We start from the raw sequence: 18,727 nt of genomic DNA, 5'->3' as shown, positions 1-18,727 counted from the left end.
CACTTACAGTTTGCAGAGCTCCATCTGTTTCTCCACACTCCTTGAGCCCTGCTCAGCTCTGGGTCAGGATTTGGTACCATGATCTGCTCTTTCCTCTGTTATCAGCTGCCTGGAGAGAGGGGCAAGGAGAGGAAAAAACAGGGAGGTGTCACATTGCTACCCCATCATTTGATATTCTTTGTAACTGTTTATGTCTGGCTCAGGTGGGGAGACAGTCCAGTTCTTTAATCCAACATTTTCAGAACATCCCTTTAGCAACTGAACAGTCATGACAGTTTTGCTCTCACTTTGCCAACCATATGAACAAGTTTATTCCTGCCCAATTTGTTTTTTAAATTTTATTTTAGCCCATACAAATCATCTTTTTTACAAGACTGCCCTTCTTTTAACATGAAAGGCTTCTTCTGAACATTTGACAAATGGAAGAATCCACCCTATAACACCAGCTATGCCAAGAATGTACCTGCTCTCTGTGAAAATACTTTGGCTGTCTTGAATGAGGTTAAATGTTAACATTTTCACTAGTCTATAAGTCGCGGCATAAAAATAAAAAACAAACAAACAAGAAACCCTGGCCATCACAAATTTTACTCTTTTTTTAAATTAAATGTGGCTGATGGGTATAAAGATTTTTTTTTTTATTTTTTCTTTTTATATTTCAAATCCTGCAAATGAATTCAAAGTGTCTAAGCCGGTTTAGTAAAGAGCCTCCATGCACAGAATTATAGCAGAATCAGAAAGCCCCTGCAATCAAGGCTACAGGGGACCCCAGATGTATTTAAACCAATCACAATAACACCATTAGCATGAGGTGCAATAAGTGCCAAAACAAGACAAAAACACTGACAGTCCATATGTTTAAAGGCTTGGGTTTTGCTGTTGCTCAAAATCCTTCCCTCTCTACATACCTGTACATAATAATAATCATAATCACCATCATAATAAAAAATAAGCCCTCAAGATCAAATAGTCAGTGATATCTTAAGAGAAAAGAAGACGACAGGCCTAGGAAACCAAATCCTTGTAATAAATAATATATGATGAGTTAAGGAGATGAACTGACAAAGTGGTGCACCTCTAATCTCTCCCCTGCAAGAGAGGAAGAGCTGAATCACTCTCACAACATTTTTCTTTGAGCATGGTCATGGGTTGTTCCTCCACTCCAGCTTCTCAACAAATATCATGCTCTACTCATTTTCCAGCCTAAGCTACACGTCAGCAGCAGAGCCAAATTTCACGTGTAATTTTACAGTGTAAGAATAAAATTTGGGAACATTCTCTTATTAATATATAATTATTTCAGGGCAGGTTTGGCTTGGAGATGAGAGTCAAGCCACTGAAGTCCTGCTGGACACCAAGGGCCACCTTGCTCAGGATTTCCAGTTATCCTTTATTCCAAACTTGAAATGACACCGCCACCTAAACAGCAATTTTAAATAACAAACTACACCAGGCGCAAAAAAAATATCCTGCAGCATGGCCAAGATCCCAGGCACATAAAGAAAATTAACTGGCCCATATTTCTGAGCAATAAAATCAATGTCACCTTTTTATACCTTCAGCCCCCTTGTCTAATGTCCCTCAGCAGCTTCCTGCCAGTGCTGTGCAGCTATTCCAGACAAGGCAGACCTAAAAGCCTGTGAGCAAGGACTTCCCACCTTCCACCAGTCACAGCCTTCTCTACTAAACACATCCCTTCAGTTTTTCCTCTATCAGCTTTGCCTCGTGGGAAAAAAGCATCACTAAAAGTACAGGAGTGCACCAGCTTTTCTAAAAGATATACACCTTCCAAGCAACAATTGTGCGTGGCACATCTCACAAGAATTTGTCTTGTTAGTCCAAGAAAGAATTTCAATGTTAAAAATGTGAGAAAAAAAGAAATAAAGGAAGACAAAAACAGTGTTTAGTCAGTGATAAAGCAGTACATTTCAAATTCCAAATGAATTACTTTTTACTTCATTTTGACTTTATTATTATTTTTTGACTTATTTTAGAATTGCAGAGATTTTTCGACTACACAACAATCCCCAGAAGCAACTGTGCCCACAATTATGTCTAAATGGAGCTGTTACTGGTCAGCAGCTCAGAGGACCACACTGACACAGCTGAGACTCATAATCCAAGTCAAACACAAGTAGGAGCACTAAGAAAGTGTAAGAAGAGTATTTAGGGATTAAGAGAATTCTAGAAAAAAGCCGCATCAGTGGCAAATAAAAGTAACTGGTTTTCCAAGTTTGACTCTTCTTCAATGGTGTTAGGGACAACCCCAAAGAGAATTGAGAAATGATACTATATTTTGCAAAATATTTGCTCGCAGCCCAGTACTTTTGCATTAAAATCAATTCACATCCCAAATCCCTTTTCTTCTACACCACATCCCACACTCATGTTTACCTTTTCTCACTGCTGCTACATATTTTTACCCTGCTGAAGTCTTTTATTTTCTCACCACAATGAGAGTGGGTGCCAAAACTGTGGCTGGTTTGGCATTCCCAGTGCAGAGCAGTGGGAAAAGGAATCATCAGTGCAGTGACTGACAACTATGGCTGCTGGCAAAGGCAATAACTGCAGTTGGATTTTAAAATTATTTAAAATAAAAAAGGAAAAAAAAAAAGGCAGGAGAGGAAAAGGGGGGAAGACACCATTTTTACAGCCCAGCTATTTGAAAGATAATTGCTGTAATTTTGTCTCTCCTCAATCTTCCCACTAGGCAAGCTCTACCAAGGAAGGCAAATTTCTAGTTCTTAAAAGTGCTATAATTCACACTTTTCTAGAAGTTTGATTAGTTTTAAATCTACACTTGGCCATTACAAAATTCTAGGACAAGAACTAAAAAAATTTTTTTAAAGAGTTAAAGAAAGAGAAACAGAAAGACAGACCAAAAAAACCCCAAAACCCCAAAGAAAATAACTCAAACCCTATCCCCACTGTGGGAGAAAAGAAAAAACATATTTTCACTTTGTCTGGCACAGTGTTTTCATGTTTTTTAAATTGCTCTGTATTTTCACAGCTTCAGATATTTCTGAAATATGGAATTTGCATTTTCTAGGTGGGGAACACTGCCAAAGTTGTTAATCCCAGGCAGATGTAAAGTTGGACCACTATATTGTGATGTGGCTCCTAAAAAACAACCTAAAAACATAAAAAAACATTAAAAACCCACAAAAAACCAACCACACAACAACCACCACAAATATCCACTAACCCATATGGTCAATAATTGCTGTTTAATAGTCCTCCTATTACAAACCTAAAAAGCAGCAGCCAGAATTACCAGTAGAGTATTAATAAACAGGAATGAGTTAATAGCGCATAAAGACCTTCTAGTGGAACAGTGGGGGAGTTGAATATTCTTTTCTTAAGTCAGCTGTAAGTAATTACTACATGGTGTGCTTCTGACTATTACCATAACAGAGCAATTGGACGTGAAGAATGGATAATAGTATGGACATGGAGGTATTTTTAGAATATCAGCAGTGAGGCAGGTAAATGCCCTACCCGGGCACAAACCTCTAAATATGTTGAAATAACTTTTCCTAATGACACCTAGCCCAGGCAGATTTCTGAAAAGATCAATCTAATAAATTATTAAAGTAACTTTATAAAGACATGGCTGTGATATGTAAATAAGGGAAGCAGCAAAAAAATCCCAGCCGTTCAGCAGGCAGGCAGCACTGCAGTAAGTGCATAATCACAGGTTTCTGTGTTTCCTTTAGAGCAGTGCCTTCCTCTGTCTGAACAGGGACTGTGCTCCACTCGCCTCCATTGGCTGCTCCGGTAAAAACTCCTACATTCCGTCACGAAGGGGAACTGTGAGTGCAGGAGTTGTGGGGTTTGGACAGCTGAGGTCATCCTCAGTGATTTAATGATGCATCCCATTTGTTTTAAGATATCATTGTGGGAACGTTCAGGGAGACACAGCTCTGTGTTTCTGGGACCATCCAGCAGCAAGTGCAGGAGGAGATTTTGTCATCCACACAACAGATGCTGCCATATAAAACCAGGCTGAGCCTTAATTCAGAGAATAGCAATTTTATAAATGCACTGAAACATAATTTAAGGAGTATTTTGAATTTTTCAGGTCTTTCTTCTGCTATGTTGCTACATAGGGCAGATGTTGATTTTTCAATTTGTAGGTTTGTTAAGCATCATGGAATGTTTTGGTTCTCAATCAAGAATATTCTTCCCAAGTGGTTGCAAAGTCCCAACCCTGAAAATAAATGAATGTCCTTTTTGTTCCTTAGCAGCACTTGTTCTGTATTCAATAGAAACAGAAAAATAAAACTGATAATGTGATGCTATTTGTTGAACTAATGTGTGCATTTTTAGACTTCAGCTCTCAGAATGCAATGTATTCCCAGGTTATTGTCTACAAACACAGTCTATATAAGGCAAGAAGCAGTTTCATTCACAGAGTAGCATCCCAACAGTTCTACTCAGAGAATTCTGCACTGTGATGTCCTCGGTGTTGTGTCCATCCACTGAGGTGCCCCTGGCATGGTCAGCTCCTGATCACCTTATCAAAGCAACAGTCCCTGCACCGGTAACATTAATGCTGAACACTCTGTGCACACACAAGGAATTTTAGGAAGAGGGAATGTTTCTCATTTGCATACACAAATGAGGGTAAAATAATTTTGTGTCCTGTAAAGACAGCAGAGATTGAGCTGTTGAGCTCGACCCAGTATTTTCTCTGTTCAACAGCAGTTTCTGACTAATCTGCCGCAATGGCCTTTGTATCAGTCCTGGATTTCTTTGTATCGGAGCTACAGAAATCACATTGTGCCACATCCAGCTCTGCATAAAGTTGCTGACTTGAGGGCATTTCATCAAGATGGGTTTGGCCCTTTGCAGTCTTCTGCCCCATTAAATCTGAAGATGATATGTTGTTCTTAGTCACTCCACTGTTATCATAATGGAGAGATGATGTTATAATGCAGGTCAAACAAACAGCTAATTGTTCTTGGGCATGGCTTGAGCAGAAACAGAATGTAGAGGCTGGAGACATTAATAACAGTACTTGGTGCAATTATAATAGATAGCTTCTATCAGAGGATTTAAAATCACTTTGTGAGCCTTGCAAGCACATTGCTAAGTGTTTTTGATATTCCCATTTGAAAGTGAGACCATCATCTTAAGACCAGGCTCATACATTTAGATGCTGGAGCAGGGAGAATGTAAACATTCAAGAACATACAGGACAAAAGGCAAGCCTTGGAGAGTCAACTCAGAATCAAAGTTTGTGAGTGTGCTTTTAAAAAAACAATCTAAATAAAAAGCAAACAAATAGGCAACTCTTTAAGAATAAAATAACCCTATATATGGACTTAAGTTTGGGGGTTTGTGTTTTGTTTTGTTGGGGTTTGATGTTTTCTTTCCCCAAAATTAAAACAATGCATTTGCTACATTGGCACAGAGAAACTCACGTGAGTGGTTGGAGCTCTCCAGACCAGACCAGACCAAAACTCAGCACATTGCAGGAGCAAACTTTCCAAGAGTAAGGAGTTTCAAGCTAAAGACTGATGTCTCACAGAAAGATTTTTGGGTATTTCTGCTATTGCAGACACACTCACGCTTGTGCACACATTTATTAGAATATTAAACAACAATACCTCAGGCTATATCCTGTATGGAAAAATTCTATGGAGAGGTAGAGACTTACAGCCTGAAATAGGAAAAAGTTGAGAGAGGGTGAGAAAAGACAGAAGTCACAAAAATACAGCCAGAGTCAAGGTCACCCAAACTGATTTTGGGCAGAATAAATCTGCATCTCTGGAGCTGACATAGGAAGGAAAGGAACAGGGGAGGACAAGGCAAAATATGAAAAATAACGTGACTTAACACTGCTGAAAGAGTTTCACCACATGAAAAAGCAACACAAAAACTGATCTAAGAAACTGTCAGCCAGGAGTGAAGGCACAGAGCACACAAGAGCAGGGTAGTTGCAAAGACAAATATCATTCTCTTTTCAGTGGACAGCACTGCAAAAATATTACTGCCCAAGCTCCCTGCACCTTTCCATTCCACAACCACATTATTAAGAGGTGTTTCTGTAAAGACCAGGAGGGATGCAGTCAGCAAAAAGAAGACAACAGAGGCATTAGCACTTGTCTAAAGTACTTATGGAGAATAGAATTCAATTGTCTAAATTATCAGCCCTAGGAAAATTGTTTTGGAGTTCTCATTCAAGCTGCTACTCAGGATGTATTTTGTCCTTTAGAACAACCTGAAGCCTGTCCTGCCACGTGAATTCTTTGAAAATAAGATAATGGATTATTTAAAAATGATTCTTCAGGAAGACTGGATATATTTTAAAGTTTTCCAGTGAGGCACTCTGGCCTTACATATTCCAGTTTAAAACAAAATGGAATCACTGAATCAGTAGTTATACGCAAAACTATTTGGGTTAACAAAACACAGTCCCATTATATGTTTCCATAACTTCCAGAAGAATCCACAAGTCATCTGGCACCAACTTGGATATCTCTTAAGAAAGTACTGAACAAATTCCAACCTCCCTCAGGTATGAGCTCAGTGCTAAGGTATTTAAGGTCCATGATTATGCATCATTTGCTCAAAATGGCCTATTTTTGCTTTCATGCTCTTGAATGAGATAGTAAAATAGAACACTTTTTCAGAAAATCAGAACTGAATCACTCATGCATGGCTGCAATCATTATTTGTATTTCACTGGCATCTCAAGATCTCAGACAAAAGTGGGACACTTATCCTGGAACATGGATTAAGAGACATCACCTTCCACAAAGATCTTTTACTTAGATAAGAGACACATATATGGGAGGAATGCCAGGGCATCCCTACCTGATATCATAGAGAGATATCTGTTTATCTGAGCCTTTTGAAAGTATGCAACAAAACCTTGCAAAGGGTGTTAAGGGAAGAACTTCAGAGACTGAAACAGTTTTTAACTGTTAACTGGAGGTTAGACAAACAGCAAGGGCTATCATACACTGCAACAGTCCCCAAACCAAAATAACTTTTACAAGGCATTGCTCTCTCACTTCAGATAAGCTTTGAACATTTTTACTACTGCTCTTGACTGGAATTGGCCACACACAAGTGCTGTTCATCTCTCACACTGCACAGTAGTGTGTGTGCTGGGACTCGAGTCCAGCTCCGAATGTCACACAGGAGCTGGTACCCATCACTCATTAACTGAGCAAAGCTGACACCAGCCTGCTTCCTTAGAACACAACAGCTGGGCCTCGTTTGGCTCCCCTGCACTGACAGGATGACCTGGAAATCTTTGCACCTTTTCCTTCCCTCTCTTTCTCATTTTCCTTCAGCTGCTGCAAACACACTGCATTTTCCTGTTCCGTTGTGCTATCACTTCTTACCCTCCAAGCACACTTTTTTTTCTTCTCCCATCTAATCTATCCTCCATAATTCCATATTTTCGTAACATCCTTTCCTCTTTGCCAGGTTTCTTAGTTACCCCTAACAGGCCATCCACTTGCGGGCACCATCATTTGCCCACCTGATCACATTTGGGTATGGCAGAATTGGATGGGGAACTTTCCTTTTCCCCTAACTCTCCACTATTTTTGTTAGGCTGTCCTCAGGCTTCTTGAAATAAGGGGGGAAATTGTGCACCCCCTGTCCCATCCTCACATTGGCTGTTAAAGAAGTTCAAAATTCATGGGAACTGAGCATGCAAAATCAACCCTGAAGGCCAGAACTGACCATACTCTGAATGAGGAGACTTCTTAGAGGAAAATTAAGATTTAATCCACTTAAAGCACACCATTCAATTGATAGTCTGTGTGCCACTACATTCACTTATCCAACGGCAACAAAAATAACACAGCAATTACACTTATAAAGGATACTATATACAAAGGATTAGCTCAAGCTTTCTGAGAAGAATTGGACACTCTAATAATCACACAGCCTATCTAAAAAACTAAATAAAGAGGTCTCCCTGACATGCATGACTTATTGACTTTTACATAGTGCCAGTACATAGGCAAATATTTTAACCTTTATCTGCATTTCAGTATTTGTCTTAGATTCTAATAAACACTTTAAGCAGTTCTGAAATTAAATGCTGCTATGCTACTTCTCAAAACAGCAAAACCAAAATAAAAGAGCATTTTTTTAAAAGATGTAACAATCAGCAAAAACAATGCATAAAGCCATTATTTTTCACTGGGCTTTGTTGTGACAGTTACTATGGCCAACCCATTAACATATTTGCTGTACAAGTATGGTCATTCCACGGCCTTAATTAACTTTCAAGTGGAGAGTGCTGCGGCTTCACCACTTATTAAATATCCACTACAATAAGTTACAGTTTTACCCTTCCAACCTCACTTAGCCAAGACACCCAGAAGAACCAGCTTTCCATCTGACTGTAATTTTGTAATTGCTTTTTACTGAAATTATGTTGAAACTGGACCCCCTATGTAAATGTATTTTGCCTGGTTCATCTAAAATTGGCCACCCCTAATCAGATCTGGTTGATATTTGATTGAATAAGTGGGAAATTAAGTTTCTCTCCGATAATGCTGTGCTTTTGCCTCCCTTTCATTATGTATAATGTAGGCATTTTGGGTCTGGAATCTGAAAGCATGCCCCCTAGAGAACAGCAGCCAGGCTCAGAAATGCTGCTGGGAAAGCCGAGCTGCTCCGAGTGCAGCACACAAACAGCATGGTTACACTGAGCACAGCCAATTCCAGCTTTATTCAGGAAGAAAGAGCCGCGACTGGAGATTAAATTGAGGCAGAATTAGGGTTTGTGATTAGCTGGGCTGAACTGCTGAGGTGTATTCATCATGATATCATTATTTCCACGCGTGAGCATCAGAATGCCCTGTGTGTTTAAACTTGTACACTGCCGGCTAAAAGCAACCGCATCCACCTCCACCAGGCGCTCTACAGGGTGGGAAACACGACTTGAGTTTGGGGAAAAAATAATTCCACAAATGGAACACGTGAAAAGGCCACAGGAGTGCACCACTGAAAAATACATAAAAATGCAAATTTCCCTAAACTTCATCTTTGGATGGACTGAAGCATAAGTGAGAACTTCAACAAAGCTATAGAAAAAGATGACAGGTCTGAGTTTCAGAAATTTAAGACAGCAGTAGGATTAGATACTTTGGGTTGTCTTCGCATACATTTCTTATAGGAGTTAATTCCATTTGACATGCAAGACCAAAGCAAGATTACAGAGGCATAGCCCCATGGAGAGGTGTATGCTGTAGCTAAAAGCTGGGATTTGAATAATTGTGCAGGCTTACTCCAAGAATCAGGCGAGAACAGAATGAATAGATTATTACAAGGAACTTTGTACATTTTTTAACTGCTGGACTTAATAAAATACCCTGTGTGTAAGACTGGTATTATGGTCCTTTGCACTCACTCTAGTTGAAGCTTGTGGTAGGATCTATCAAACAGGAGAAAACACAGAAGCTGTTAAAAAATAATGTGTGATGAAAAACTGGGCAGGGCCGCACCCCATGCCATCTTCTGAAGGAAGCAAATTTGGAGAGCTTTTGTTCAAAATATTCAGGCCCTAAAAAGTTAAAGGGAATTTGTTTCCTGCATAAGAGAAGGTTGAAGGTACACAAGAGATTGGATCAAAAAAATGAGGGAACAGAAGAAAAAAAAAAAAAGGATGAAAAAAAATGCAAGTTTTTGTTTCACTGTTTCAGCTTGTTAACCAGATCATTTATTACGGAGAAAGATTACTAATCCACACATCATTTTTTTTTAAATTGACCTCTTCCCTTTGTGTCTGTGGAAGCACTTGTCTGTAAAAGGAGGTAATAGCTGACTGCTCCTTAGAGTCAGTGATGCTTAATTAACTGTCCAGTGAGAATTATTGAAATACTTATATAATTCTTATTTAGCACTCATTAAAGTGAGGGATACAAATGCTGGACAATGAGAGGTTCAGGAAGGCTTTGAAAAGAGGGAGTTAGTACTCTAATAGCAAAGAATTATGAAAGCCTGCCCATTAACAGTAATAGAGCAGACCTTTCATTTTTAAAAGTCACTGACTCAGATCTGGATTTATTTGATATTTTTTTAAAAGCTCCTTCATCCAACCCCCAGCAATAGACCATCTCCTGCCATTGCTACCTAGACTGTGCAGCAGGTGAGCCAAAGAGGGAACTGGAGCTCCTCTCCTTTCCTGTGCCACTCCTGTGGCTGCTCAGCCCACGCTCCCTCAGATGGTTTGGCACAGCTCCTGTCCCCTGCCAGCCCCCCAAAATTCACCAGCAGCTGAGAGGCCCCAAAAGGTGCAACATAACCAGTGCAATGATTTGTACCACATCAGTATCAGCCAAGTATGTGGACGGTCTTACAACAGGACTTACCTTGCATAAATCACATACACGATTATCACTGCATGGAAACAGCATCTCAGGTGATTCCCATTTTGCCTGAAAATATAATTTCCATTTCATTTCAATGGATGCTTTGGGAGCATGTGATGAATAGCCTGAATAATTTGGCAGCTTCTAAAATGGAGATAAAGAGGCTGCTGGGTACCCAGCAATGGCAAGATTCAACTGTACTTACAACTTACTCTGTAACAGGTTATGGTACAGAAAATGAACTAAATTCATAAGTGCCCTCTGAGAGACAAAAAGAAAATGCATGTGCATCTGACATAAACAATCAAATCTTTTCAGAAATAGATGACTAATAAGAATTAATCGGCCCAGCTTCAGAGGGTTTCTTGTTACCCAGCTGGGTTTACAGACGTCCCATGGATCAACAGTTTGTCCTCAGCAAATTCACCAACAATAAAGAGCAAGTTCACTATCTCTGTTTGGAGGCTTTGCAGGTTCATTCCCCCACAAAAGGTGTGCTGCATTCCTCTCTCCAATATGGATATTGTCAAAAGTTCTTGCATCTACTGGAATTCACTTAGAAATGAAGCTCAGATCTCCTTTCTATTCATATAATGATTGATGAAACACGAGGGAAAATAAATTGAATTATGTTAAATCTCCCAGGGAAACATAATTAAGCTGTAAAGCATTCCCTTGAAATCCTCGTAGCACTCAGGCTGTGTCTCCTACTACATGATCAATAATAATATTAAAGGCAATTATTTTGAAGGACTGGCATGAACTTTCAGCTTTTACTATGTTTTATACTATTAAAAGCTAAGGATTTGCTTGGCTCCTGTATCTGTGAAATCCTTCTATAATTCCAGCACAAGGCTTCTAATGCCTCATGGCTGGGACTTCTTCCTTCTTTCTTGGTACATAATGTAGCTCTTAATTCTAAAATCTGTATGCCTGTGTATAGTTCAGTATATGACATTACAGAAACCATACTGAACATAGCAAACATTACACCCTCACCCTAATCCAGAAGCTGGCTAATTGCATTGATTATGCTGGTTTCAATCCCACTTTAACTGGAGTTCTAAGGATTAAATATCTGTACATGTTAATTTGATTATATGACCACCAGCGTGTGTCCCCATCACCAAATCAAAACATGGCAAGCACTTCCAGTTTGCCAAGCAGAAGATGAAGAGAGAATCCTGGGAGAAAAATCACAATAGACATCTCAAAAAAAATGGGGATCAGGAAATAGTAGGAAGAAATAAAATTTGATACAAGAAGGAAATAGTACCAGCAATTTTCCAAAGGAATTTTGTCATAGATGGAATTTGTGGACAAAAAGGCCTGGGAAAAAAACTTGGTTGGTGAACCATTACTCTTATTATTGCAACAAAATTAAGTAGACAATGATTGTGTGCTATTAATACCTACAGATAAATATAAATAATTAGTGTGTCATACACTTGTATTTTTAGTATATATATTTATGAATACATATGAAAGACTATTAATATATCCTGGTTTTAACACATCATGACCAGAAACAGTAATTCAAATGCAATTGTGAAAATGACATAAAAAACAAGACAGTTCTGAGCAGCTCTAAAATTCAATCCCAGGCACCATCCCTAAAGAGTGACCAAGACTTTCATCAAATGTCATAAGCTCTGAGTTGTGGATTTTTTCAAAGAGAACTCTCACTGGGCAAACAACTTCCAGTTCCAGGAACACTTGTCAAGCTCACAGGTAAGGAAGGGAGATGGACTTCTCAAATGAATTTGAAAGTATATATTACAAAGAACACAAAAGACTTCCTCAGAAAGCAGACATTGGATTTGGAACACTAAATACTATTTTGAAAGCATCAAATAGAGCAACAATAATTAGAATACCTTGACATTCTGGAAACTGCAACAATAAGTGTAAGTACCAGGATCCAAGATGTAAATAAGTCGGGCGTTTTCTTGTTCTTTTAATAACAGTCATTGAGAAGGCAAATTTCAGACCCTGCAGAAGAAGGCACATAATTTCTCCACAGAAAGATTCATAAATGAGTTTCATCCTAAGAAAGATCAGAGTAAAATATATGAAGCAAGATGACATAATGGGCTGTAGCTTAAATGCAGCCCTCAATGGCCCCCTGTTCTGCAAACCAGGCTGTGGGTAATTGAATGTAAGACGAAGCAAAAATACAGAAAAGGCCAACTTGGAGAATAAAAATGCAGTGTGTGTAACAGCACTGAGAGGAGTACATCTCTGTAGAACTGATTAATAAGAAGAGCAGTGAACAGTATAGAGTGGATTTGCAGAGATTAGAATGTTGCAGGCTTTGTCCAAAAGATTGTATAAAGTTCTTATTGGTTTTGAATTTAAATAGAGTAAAATTTATCTAACACTATTAATGCTTCCCTTTGACCTTTAAATATCTCTTGCCTCCACCCCCAAAAAAGGACACTTTAAAGCACAGTGTGTTACCCTGCACTGTTTTATACCCCCTGAACACACGTGTGTCCATGTGCACATGTGTGCACAGCCTCTTCCATTCCTCTGCACTGCCATAACCATTGTGGACAAACTGATTGACACTGGAAGCCAAAATTATGAGGACACACACTCTGAGATACCTTTGGAGGCCATTAACACGGGCAGAAATTCCTAACAGGAGACAGCAAGGCAGGAACTTGGGATTTTGTCTTTCAAAGCTCTCGCGAACACCCCAGTGGATTGGTTGATGTAGCACGTGGCAGCTCCACCTCGGAGAACTTTACGTCAGCAGTAAGACATTTTTATAAAAATAGGAAACATAAAAATGGACTGGGTAGTAAAACAGACTAATAGTCGGAAACCAGAAAACTACAGGCAGCAACAGGACACTGAGTGACGATGGAAGCATCATAAAAATACAACATTCCTGACAAGTTAATGACAGAGACCATCATACCAGACAGAATTAAACATTTAACAGATAGATTGCAGGAAAGGCATGAGAATGGAGATTTAATTATCTGGTTTTAATGCTGCTTTCAAGATGTCTCTGAGACAGGACTACCATAGATCAGCTATTGTGTTTTGGAGAACATACAGCTCTTCCTCATGGGAGATAAGGAGTTGTACTCAGTCTGGAGACACTCACAGGAGCTACATAAGGTAAAAACAGGTGGGGTTTCTTTTTGTCAAGGTGAAATATTTTCTATGGACTTAAAACCAGGAGAGAAAGTCATAAGGACAAACAGTGTCCCTAAGGCCAAAGCACATTGGGACTAGCTAAGAGAAGACATGAACATATTAAAACTATCCAAGCCCTTTGACATAAACACATTACCAACAACAGAAATTCTGTTTTTCAGTCCCCAACCTTCTGCCACTGTGGAGGGGTCAGGCAGGATTTTTAAAACGCAGACAGAGCAAACTGGGTTTTCTCATCTAACTTTCCCTGTCTAAAAGATAGAAATGAGACACCCCTCTCCCTATGGAGCATGTGGAGGGGGACAGACAGAGAACAAAGGGAATCAGCCTGAAGAGTGACTGTGCAAAGCTATGAGGATTCATCTAGAACATGGTATTTGGGAGGAGAATTTCACATTACACACACATCCAGAAAGCTGGAGAATTGGCTTAGGCACGTCTCCCCTTCAGCCAGCCTTAGCTGGTGCTCCTCTGGGCAATTTGGATTCACCTCTGTGAATTCCCCCCTGGAGTTTGAGTAAATTTCAGGCTTTGGAAAAAATATACATAATCTCTTTAACAGGTAAATGATTAAAGAAGACAATAGTAACTTTAAATTTAGGTTTTCCTGCCTCCACACATGCTCACCAATGGCTTTTCCTATATACAAAGCTGACTGAAGGGAGGGGTGGGATTGAATAACAAATTGGTGTGATACAATCACATCACTCACAATCACATAATGGACTATATCCCAATTTTCAAAAGGCATAAAGTATCCTCATTAATACGATAAGTGCAGCAGTCAAATCAGTACTATGATTTTATCAGAGTTTTTGACTGTACATGAATTAGAATATAAAATGCATACAGAATTTTTAATGGGAAGGCTTTAACATTCTATGAATGTATTTCTTACTGTCATTTACATCGCATTAAAATGAAATTCCACATAAAAGCAGAAAGAGAATACTCTATGTCCTAAATTACAGTTTTTCATAGTTGTCATGTCCTCATACTGGGAATCTTATTCACAAGCTGTAATAATATCTTAAACCTGAAAAGGGTGAGGTGTTGCTCTGTTTGTTTGCTATGGCTGGCAAGTGGAGTTGTCACACAACAAGGTCACATGGTCAGGATGGAGCCCACAGAGATTTTTTGGGGCATGCAATTGTGTTCCCTGCCTGTGCTACAACATGCTGCTAAACCCTCAACCTCTTCTCAGCAGGGCACCAAAACTGTTACGTTTAGAGAGATGTTACCATCTTTTAGCTCTTTTCCTTTTCCACCTGCCTTTCAGAGCATTAGTCTAAAATAAAGTTTGCCAACAATTATTCTTCTTAAAACCCAAAGGGGTGAATTTAGTCTTCTCTAAGTGTGCACTATTTGTATGCAGTAAATTTTACCATGAAAACCAGCAATATCAGTTTTTACAATCTGTTTTCTCAGATCTAGTAGTTTCATGCTGCCTCAGATTTGATTAATCTCAAAGAAAGAGAGGCTGTAAACTCAGATTTGTTTCATACTCAAACCACCTGGCACAGACGAAGCCATGTTTCTGACCAATATGTTCTAGCTGGTCTGAATTTTCCTCCCCTCATTAGTTCCTCCTACAGGAACAGCAGTTACTGAGTGCTTTCCCTGGGTGCTGAACACACAGGAACCCCAGAAACTCTTAGGGAAACATTGATATTCAAACCTGGACTTCCTTCCTTGATTAATGCAGGTGTTTAGGTGTTTCTTTACTTCTTTTTGTAATGTTCTGAGGTTGACAAAGGCATAACTAATGTGCAATAAGCTGCACAATTCTAGGGTGTACCTTAAAAAAAGAAAAGCTGGACTTAAAATGGTGGAAAACCATAAGATCTTCTTTTCTGTTCTCTTCTAATTTTCCAAATATTGAATCTTAAATATGTTTCTGCTGTCTCCCCTCTCCACCCCCAAGATGCACTGGCATCCAAAAGCTCTTTTTCAGCATATTAGGATGCAAATATTTGGGGGCAGGAAAGATATGTAGCATCTAAGCACCTGGGGGAAAAGCCCAGGAAATATTACTGGATTCATGACAGAAGCAGCCACAGCCTCAGCTGCATCTCCTGCCTGTGAATTTACAAGTACTTTCAGGCTGGAGAGCAGCAAATATCAGCACTGCTATATTCAGGTTCTAGGAACCATTTATCCATGCCAGGGCAGGGATGCTGCTCCTTGAAAGAACCACATAGGCTGTGCATATGATCAGTGCTGGTTTTAGTACTGCACAAATCACTACAAGACTGGGGCCCGTTATTTAGTCAATGTAAAATAAAAAATTTGTAGGAAGTGATACCTCCTGCAAATGCCTTTTTTCAGAACAAACGCTCTGCAGAGAAGGAGATGGGGAAGTGAGAGTGGTGCCTCTGCCTGAATATGCCAGGAGCAGATGAGGAAGGAAGAAACTCCCTCCCTCCCTCCTTCCTTTTGTCTCTGTCCTTGGTACACACAACCACACATCCCCAAGTCACTGCAAGGCTGTATTTTAAATAATCATAATTTCAGCTGCCTTCTGTACTCTGTCATATTGTGCAGTTTTCACCAGGAAGAAGTCCAAGTACTCCTAGCAGGCATGTCCCACTGTTAGGAATGAAGACTTGGAAAAATCTACCACTGGCCAAAGAGCTGCAGAGGAAAATCAAATCTCACCCATCACAGGTTTCTTAATCTGCCTGTATGAAGGTCTGCAAGTCAAGGTGTTATTCTGCTGCTTCAAGTCTTTCTCCTCCTTGCCAAAATCCATGTTGAAACCTTATTTCTGTTACCCCACTTGTAGCTTTTTTTTTTTTTTTTTTTTTTTTTTACCTCTACTTTCTATCCTTCCTAATGTCAGACACTATAGAATGAGAAAATAATGAGAGTAACTTGGGGCAAATATTTTCAAAATCCATTCTTCTGCTGTTTCCTGTCAGTCCTGTAACTAACTCCTTGATGTTAGCTCCAGGTTACCAGCCCTGATCAGGGCGTGGCATTACTGAGCATCCCACAGACAACACTTTACCCAGTGAGCTTTCACCTTGCTATAACCCGAAATTAAGAATATTCTGATTCTTGGGCTATGAGAAATCCATGCAAAATCCAGTGTATTTCCACAGCTGATATGGCTATTTAATCGCTGAATATGAATTCTACAGGTGCCCCCTTTTCCCAAGGCAGGCAGGAACCCTGTGCTGCTGTGGCGTTAAGTGGTGTGGTATCAGTTTGCAGTATCATCTCTGAGGTGAGATATGAAACACAGGGCTGATCTCTAATCCTATTCAGGAGTCACAGGTATATTCTAATAAGTGTTAAGGCTGGCAGGCTGCACTGGATTTAATGTTGACTACATCAGTTGCAACCCCAAAACCTACTTTGCGGTTTCCCTTGTATGTGGAATTTATCACATCCAATTGTAAAAATGCTGTAATGCTGCAGTTTATGGAGGACACTGCCATGGTGGAAGTGCTGCATTTCTCTTCAGGTGAGTTTAAGCCCCCACACAGAGCCAGAGAGGACAGGACCATTTTCAAACCTGACCTTCTAAGGTAAGCAGTGAGACAAACCTACTCAAGCCTAGGTCTGAAAATTATGTTTGTGCTATTAAAAGGGTTATTTTACAGCTCTATAATGTGGAAGATACATAAATATTAAACATTTCATGAGACAAAGGTATAGAAGCAGTATTTTGTAATTTTAAATATAATCTTTTTTGTCTTTCAGCATCTTTCACTTCTTCCTGTGAATGTCTTTGGTTCTAATGAGATAACAAATGAAATAAACATGAAGAAAAAAATCACAAACAAATGAGTAAAAATCGTTTTTACACAAAAATACGTATAGTAAGTTGATGACTTAGTTGAATTTCTATCAGAAATTCAGTGGGTGCATATGAAAAATCTGATCAGCTGTTCACATGTAAGAGATATGTGAATCTTGCCTTTACTTGACATTTTCTGATTAGGATTTTAGGTATTATTTCTGATGTTTTCTCAGATTGACATCCGTGGTCTACTTTGATAATGAATACCCCAAGAGAGCACAGAGACAAGGCTGGGTCTCAGAAGCTTGGAGCATTTCAATCAAAGATGGTTTGTTAATAATAAAGTAAGAAAAAAAGCCATTTGCTTCTTTTTCAGTGACTGCAGCGCTGACCCTCTCTTGGTCCTGCTAGGCCTGTCTGAGCAACAGCAGAGTTCAGTGGTAATTAAAGCAACAGTGTTGTGAAAAAAGTGTGAATTACTTTTACAAGAAGACTTGGATGTTGCTACCGACTGACAAAGCACAGCAGGAGAACTCTGCTGGATATTAAAGAGCCATGGTAGTCACTATATTGTAAGGTGGCTTTACAGCACAATGCAAAATTGTGACTTTTCACAAGTTTATACCTCAGGAACCATTTGAGTTATCGGCTTAAAATTTAGTATGTTTTATAAGGAATATAGCAGACACCATAAAGGTGTCATGTTTGGTAAAAACTGGTCCTGCTTAAATTATGTAGACCCTAAATTCAATTTTTACCTCTCAATTATGACTTCACTAAGTAATTATTGCAGTATTACAGCCCGAAGTGTTGTGCAAAATTACAGAAAGGGCAACCTATTCTGACATCTCTCAGCAAATTAGTGCACTGTCAAACAGCCCGAATTTCCATTTTGACATTTTTAAAACTCAAAAGCACAGCACCCCACCTTTTTGGCATCGCACAGAGAATTGTATCAGGTTTTAAACAGCAGCCCTGTACTGTATAAATATCCTTTTAAGACAACATGGTTGTGTGAGGTAACACAAAGAACCAGTTTTGACAAATGCTTCCCTATCTCAGTGTTTCTTTATAGTCACTGGGAAAAAAATGCCTGTACCAGCAGTTTATTTTCCTGTTAGAATGCAGTGAGAGCAGGGGACAGATCCTGAAGTTAATTTTGTGAATATTCAAACCCAGTAAAGACAGCATGTACAAATACAGCCATTGCCATCATTCCAAGAAAATAAAGATTAGAATTCAGCCTGTTAATCCACAGAATAAATGGAGGGAATCTTCACCACAATGAGATAGTGCTGTCCCTCAGGGTGTGATAGGATTGGATTCAACAGTCAGAACAAGGAGCTCCAAATGAGCTTCCAGTACAGTGTCAAGAATTTACATAACCAGCAATATAAAATTCTCATGGTAAGATTTACCTAAGAGCTTGAAACAGCAAATAAGGGTTTTTCTATATATTCAC

At 39.3% G+C, this 18,727-nt stretch overlaps 1 protein-coding gene across 38 annotated transcripts in view; it reads right to left on the bottom strand.

Moving 5' to 3' along the window:
- The window catches only part of LOC110469084 (uncharacterized), a 455,123-nt gene that overhangs the window by 162,749 nt on the left and 273,647 nt on the right, over positions 1-18,727 (bottom strand). For 33 of the 38 annotated variants that reach the window (XR_014953920.1, XR_014953919.1, XR_014953918.1 and 30 more), the window contains one exon: positions 8-109. The exons of the other annotated variants lie outside the window; for them this stretch is intronic. The gene's annotated coding sequence lies outside the window, so the exon portion shown is untranslated. The remainder of the gene's footprint in view (positions 1-7; positions 110-18,727) is intronic. 38 annotated transcript variants of the gene reach the window in all.

Source organism: Lonchura striata, chromosome 3, assembly GCF_050655825.1.
Source record: "Lonchura striata isolate lonStrDom1 chromosome 3, ASM5065582v1, whole genome shotgun sequence".
NCBI classification, from domain to species: Eukaryota; Metazoa; Chordata; class Aves; order Passeriformes; family Estrildidae; genus Lonchura; species Lonchura striata.
The sequence above is the reverse complement of the archived record's forward strand: the minus strand, read 5'-3'. Positions and strand labels throughout refer to the sequence as shown.